This window comes from Octopus bimaculoides, chromosome 18 (genome assembly GCF_001194135.2).
Source record: "Octopus bimaculoides isolate UCB-OBI-ISO-001 chromosome 18, ASM119413v2, whole genome shotgun sequence".
Classification (NCBI taxonomy): Eukaryota; Metazoa; Mollusca; class Cephalopoda; order Octopoda; family Octopodidae; genus Octopus; species Octopus bimaculoides.
In genome coordinates, this window is record NC_068998.1 from 5,969,458 (window position 1) to 5,976,573 (window position 7,116).

At 36.4% G+C, this 7,116-nt stretch overlaps 1 protein-coding gene across 1 annotated transcript in view; it reads left to right on the forward strand.

Annotated features, from left to right (window-relative positions):
* The window catches only part of LOC106870025 (actin-binding protein WASF3), a 128,344-nt gene that overhangs the window by 14,176 nt on the left and 107,052 nt on the right, over window positions 1–7,116 (forward strand). The window lies entirely within an intron of this gene.

Here is a 7,116-nt window from a genome sequence, read left to right on the forward strand (position 1 = left end):
GATGTCACATGAATTGAATTTTTATGTTTAGAAATTATGTAATTAATTAATATCAGAAAGGAATTTTATTCTCGCTTCTGAGGTGGTTGAAGAAATCAGGAACATGACCACCACTAAAATAGAGGTCAACCTCTGGCACGCCAAGTCCACACGTCCTGTTTTTCTTTTTTTTCTTTTTTTTTTTCTTCTTTTTCTTCTATTGTCCTGTTCTAGCTATTTTGTATTTCTCTTCTTTATCTCACTGATATTATACTAGCAAGGTATGAAATTCATAACCTGCTATTTATGTAGGTTTCTTTGGAAAAAAGATTCCAAGCCTCAGTTCTATGTTGAAATCAAAATTAATGTAGGTACCGTGGAGTGGCAGAGCTTTGGATGAAAATACCTGATGGAATCTAATTTTTACAGCCTTACCTGTCCAAGTTTTTGACTCAAATCTTGCTAAGATTAACGTTGCTTCTTCTGATGGGGATTTGGGGGTTAATAATGTAATTATCAGGTATGTGTTACAATCAATTTGCCCTCTTAAATGTGTGACCTTGTGCCATTATGACTTATTATTATAGCACAGTGGCTAGCAGAACAATATGAGAAACCTTGTGCTGTCTGTTAGAATCAGAAGAGTGATGGTAAAAATTTTTTGTGGTGGATGGTAGGATTGGGTAAGCAATGGCAAAGAAGCTGGTGGAATTGGTAGAGCAATAGAGGAGTTTTTCTTACGGGTGGCAAAATTGGTACGATGAAGCAGAAAATAGAAGTTGCCTTCAGTTATGTTTGTGTTTTAAGTTCAAATCCCAGTGGTTCAATTTTTTGCTTTTTATTGTTTGCTGGTCAATTTGTCCCATTCAACTTCTTGCGTTGATCTGTTCCATCCCACCCACCTATCTCTTGTCAATTTTATCTGTTAGAAAAATTATTTTATTGTAAAAGTCGAAAAACTACTTTAAAATGTGGATCTGAATTGTTTCTGTGTCTCAATATGTCTACTGTTGAGTTCAGTCTGTTTCAATGAAATCAGTATCAATGACCTTATATTTAGAAGTCTGTACACACCCTCTTATTTATAGGAATACCGGCATTGTGCTTTACAGATGAAAAATAAGATTTTAAAAAATTATTTTCTGATTGACAACAGGTGTGTTGTTTTTCTCTAGAATTACAAATTTATGCAGCTTGTCAATGTTGTTGGAGTTTGTCTCTGATTGTGTGTGTGGCGAAAATCTGGTGCATGTTGAAGAGAAATTGCTTTTTAAATTTGTAATAATACACTACATTATAAACATCACACTTGTCATGACTGATGACATATCCTGCTAAATTTAGCTACAGGATAATTCTTTCTCATTTTTACCAACATTGGGAAACAACTGACATGTATGTACATACATGCATGCATTTCTGTCTAGTGATTGTGTCAGAACAGTCTCATAAGCTGATGTTGGTGAGTTTTTTAAATTTTTTCAAAATTTTTCAGTCTTTGTTTTTGGTTTATGTGGCTTTGGTAGGCCTATTGGCTCTTTTTTTTGTTTTCTCTTTGCACCCAACGCACTGGTGATGCAGTTACTATGGTGTAATCTCACTCGGATCTAACTACGAAACCAGATTTTTGCATTTCTATTATGATGGTCCAGGAAGGAATGTCAGCTGTGATGATATGGATGTTCTAAGGCTCTCACACACTAAATATAAGGATAGAAATAATGAATTTAATATTCTTCTTCAAGGATATCTGCAGGAAAAAATTGTGAGCAACAGAGAAAGGAATTTTTGTGGATCAGCTTGGAAAAAGGATTTCTTTCTCTGGGTGAGAAAAGGAAGTGAAAGCATATAAGGTTTCTATGTGTTTTGTGCCCGGATTTGCTGTTTCATGGCTGTGACATTGGGAAAGCAAATCTATTCCCAGGTCTTCTGTATCTTTATCGACATAGACTTCAGATTTTCCTTTTTGTCTTGAAAGTAGAGCAGGGAACTTAACCAAATACAGACTTTCAGCTCCTTCTGTGTACAGGATTTGCATGGGTGTTTTTTTTTTGTTTTTTTTTTCATTTAATTTATAGACCTCTGTAGCCCCCATTATGTGATCCTTCTAGTCTATTTGTATGGAGTTCAAGCAATCAGGAGAAAGGTTTTCTGCTGCTAAGTGAGACAGACTGTCATGAGTAACTGTAATTACAGGAGAATCGAAGTCATCAGAGCAAGCTAACATTATATGCTAATTGCATGGGAGTCGCTTCATTGGAGAATTCCAACATTATGTGCTACTCCTTTAGAAATGGACAAACTTGCTGCTGACAACTAAATATTTTATCCATGAATATATCACTCCACCTGTAGACAATATATGAACCACAGAATATTCAGATGGTTTTTAAGAAACCTGTCGACTCAGCCATACATTTCTCTACACTTGTGTATTGCTGTTTCATTCTATATCTCACTTTCAAATCCAATGGCTCTGGATTTGACTAAAGCCCTGTGAGGAGTACTCAGTAGTTTTTCTCACAAGATGGGAAACTATTTCAAGAGTTATTGGATCCATGTCACTTAATAACACTTATTGGTAACATGTCATTGCCATGTCAAATAATAGGCTGCACTATAACCCATGATATAAAACTGTTACTCTATCAGCCCTTCCTTGAAAAGTATCATAATAGTATTTGGTGAAACATACTTTTCTTTAACCATTTAGCATTTATATGGGCCATATCAGGCCCAAATATTCTTCTTTTGTGTTCAAACTGGTCAAATCTGGCCTCTTACACCTACCTACAATGTCATTCAGAAATAAATAATCATACCTTTGATGTCTCAAAGCCATGAAATAATGCTGCATTAATTCAAAACAATGTGAATAAATAAGCATTACATTTGACAGTAATCTGAATGTCTTGGAAGTTAAACAGTAATTCAGATTTTGATAACATCTTGGATATCTTACAGAAAATTATAATCTCCACTATGGCCTTGTAACTTGCATTCTCTGTTGTGTGTGTGTGTGTGTGTGTATTTATCATTTTTACATCTATTTTAAAATTCTAGCATGGATTAGACAAAACTTTTGAAGCAGCTCTCTCTACAGCTGGCTGCTCTTTCACTAATCTTTACTTGTTTTCTTCAGTAGTGATACCTTTTTCATTCCATTGGTCATCACATGTTTACTGGTGAAAGTAAATACTGGTGAATAATACATCATTGTCTTGCACTTTGACGGTGCTGTCACCTGTCACTGCGTGACAACTGGTGTTGGTATGTTTACATCCCCATAACTTAGTGGTTTTGCAATAGAGATGATGGAATGAGTACCAGGCTTAAAAACAAGAAAAAATATTGTGGTTGATGCATTTGACTAAGAATCACCTTTTGCATTAGCATTGCATGACAGCTGTAAATGAGTACCACTCTCGTACAAGGGAGCTCTTTCATTTCTAATCTTCTATGAAAGCATGTCTAGTCATTGGGAAAGGTTAACTTGCTTGGAAACTGGCAAGGGTTGATGGCAGGAAGGGCATCCAGCTATAGGAAATGCACCTCAACAAATTCTGTTCAACCCATGCGAACATGAAATGAAAAAGTTAATGCTAAGATGATGATGATCTATCTATTCAAGTTGTTTGAAAGTGCAATAGAGGTAGTAGGCTTTGAGTTAGAAATTATATTCAGATCTATGTGGCAGGTAAGTTCTTTTGAGAGGAATGCTTATCTGAATTCAGTGTTACTTTTTTCTATATCAGGGTTAACAGGATTTTAGGTGTGGCCCATAGCATTATCAATTACCAACAATACCATGTTTCTTTGTAGTATCTTTTCATTGCTGGACAAAAATATTATACAAATCACTGGGAAATTTTCAATTTTTCCCCAGAACCTTGTTTCATTTGCAAATCACAGACACACTTGTCTTTCATAGCCACCTTTATTAATTGTAACATTTCTGAATGCTAACAAAGGCTGTGTATTTGTGTGGGCATACATTATCGTCTCTGTCCTTTTTATCTCTTAAGATGTAGGCTATGTGCAAAGGAGATTTGGGTGCTGAACCAACCATGTAAAAGTTTCCTTGTCCTCATTATATAGTGTCCACTTTTCATTGCTTGCATGGATCAGATGGAATTTGTTGAGGCAGATTTTCTGTGACCGGATGTCCTTGCTCTTGCTAACCCTCTCCTGTTTCCCAGGCAAGGTAATATTTCCCATGGTCAGACATTCTACACAGAAGACTGGAAACAAACATTCTCATTTACAACTATCAAAACAAAAGGTACACACAAACGTACATGTGCGTGTACACACACACACACATTCAATTTCGATCTGCCAAATTCACTTGCAAGGGTTTTGTTTGCCCATGGCTATATAATGGATAATTTTCCTAGGTTCTGTGCAAGCTTTTTAATCACATAATAAATCAAAATGACATATTGATTTATATAAGTACTTCTTGATGTTACTCAAGTTAACCATTTTGGCACCACTAACAATGGCTGAGTCTACTTCTGGTTCATTGATGCAAAGTGCCTGATTTTAAAATTCTACATGATTATTTTGAAGAAGAAATTTTTGAAGTCTGATTTCAGACACCAACTTAATAGAGTAATTTATTTTACTATACCTCTCCGGATGTTTGATTATTTTTATAGTTAATTGAAACAGAAAAATAGTTACAAAAGGGTTTTAAAAGCTAATTGGAATGGGTCAGCTTGTGTTAAATGTCGGTGGATATCAGGCTTTTGCTCGTTTTACATCAGTTTTTCAACACTAGTGTGGGTTAATCGATTATATTATTGAGATACTGTTTTGTAGCCAGATGCCCTTCTCAGTTTTCCCCGTGTCTTTGAAGATGGTGAACCAATGACTGATCAATTGACAGGAGAAATGGCAGCATCATTGCCTGTGGTGAAATGATTCTTTGTTAAGTACACATGTAAACAAATAAGCACACACTCTCAAACAGGCATATCTGTGTACATTATCATTTTGTCATCCACTTTCCCATTTTTACATGGGTAGGACAGAGTTTATTACATCTGGTTTTCTACAGCTTGATGCCCTTCCTATTATGAACCCTTGCCTGTTTCCAAGCGAAATAATATTTTCCCATGGCTCTGTTTTTGGGAAATATTGGAAATGAATGACAACTTGTATGATAGTAACCCCTTTACAACTCTCCCTCTCTCTCTCTGCTTCCATCTATAAAATCCATTCATAATGACTTTGGTCAGTGTGGAGCCAGAAGAAAGTTGACAACACTGCTGCTCAGCAGGACTAAATCCAAAGCCATATGGTTGGGATGCTAATTTCTTAACGATGCTTTTATACCTGTGCCAGGCTACTGTGAAAATTATTGTTTACATTTTTTCTTGCATGAGTTGAAGGCTGAATTATGTCCTCAAAGTTTTTACTGAATGTTTATTGCTATATTTGATTGATCCAACCTGTTAGATACACCCCTTCTCAAATCACAACTATAAATTAAAGGGGTCGTTCAAAGTGCACATGATCACATACATCTACACACACACACACACACACAGAGGCTCATTCATGTGTGTGTGTGTGTGTGTGTGTGAGTGTATACATGCTTTTCCATATGTGCAATTATGTTTTCGGTCACTAAAGTGCATCTAGGTTCATTTCTGCACAGATGCAGCTGCTTACTCACTGGATTACACTGCACTGTCTTATGCTGTACTTGCTCACTGGCTAAACTCACAGATTTACAGGCATTACTCGCAGGATTACGCTACATTCACTCACCGGCTTATGTGCACTCACACGCAGGCTCGCAGGCTCTTACTTGCAGAATTACACTGCACTCAGTCTTAAATGCACTCCCAGGCTTACTGGCATTTACAGGTTTTACAAGCACTTACTGGCTTACATGCATCTCTTTTTATGCACCCACACAAACATGTGCACACTTACCCCCACACACTCAAAATTATCCTGTCTCAAGTGCTCATGCATGCAGTTATTCACTTCTTATCTACTCCTCAACGATATGCTGTTATATCCACTTACATAGATTTACATACAAATATAATCCTTTTCATTTCGATACCAAACATGGCAGCATTAGTGTAATTATTGTACATTAACGTGAAATTGCTTTAAATGGCCGTGGTAAATCTGGGTCCTCAACAATTTGCACCTCTCAAGCCAACAGGTCTCCAAGGTCTACAGTTAGAATATTTGCTGCTGCCAGCAATGTTTTCACTCTTGGTCGGCTTCACCCAGGCTTGCATCTGTGGTTTCCATGCTCATTGATGGCCTTGATTTACTCTCGAACTTGGAACAGGTGAAATAGACCACTCGTCTTTTGATTGGAGGCAGCCATACGTTGCATCCATTGTGATGCAACAGATGCACTGTTGCAAGTGGGCCACTTTAGGTAAGCAGAAGTGGTGATGTAGGATGTAATGTGTGTATATCTTCATCATCAAATCACTTGCCGAAGGTGTCATGCAATAATTTATCTAAAAGTGCATCAACAGCTTATTCTAGGAGTGTATTGTCTTAACAACTTTGTGCTGTGGTATATTATACCATCTTCCACTATTTCTTTTTTTATACCTCATATCTTTGTGTCTGTGTTGATGGATAGTTTTAAGTGAACTGTTAGAGGAAGTATTTTTCATTAATTGGATTGTAACAGCTGTTTTTGTTAGACCAAGAAGGAACACCATAGTTTTTTTCTTTTTCTTTTTTCAAACACCCTCTCATTGGAAATGTTGGAATTACAGTATGGTAGTGAGTGTTTGTAAGGTTTTTTTTTTTTTAATATTTAGCTAGACAAGGGAACCAAGCCATTTAATCCTGCTGGTGTTTTTGTAGCTCTTAGGGAGAGAGAATAGGAACATTGTTGATTTGTAAGTTCAGAAGAGTGAAACATTGTACTGTTTCAGCTAATTTTATTCAATGATGGTACAAGACACTTAAATGCTCTGATGTTTTGACCTTGTTACATGTAATACGTAAACAAAAAGTGAAAAAACATTTTTGAATTTGTGTATTTTTGGTTGTGAGATGAGATTCCTTTCATTCATTTGTGATGAGTTGATGAACATGCACCCTTCCCGCTAAGGTGGTGAATTTAGAAAGTGTTGTTGATAGAAG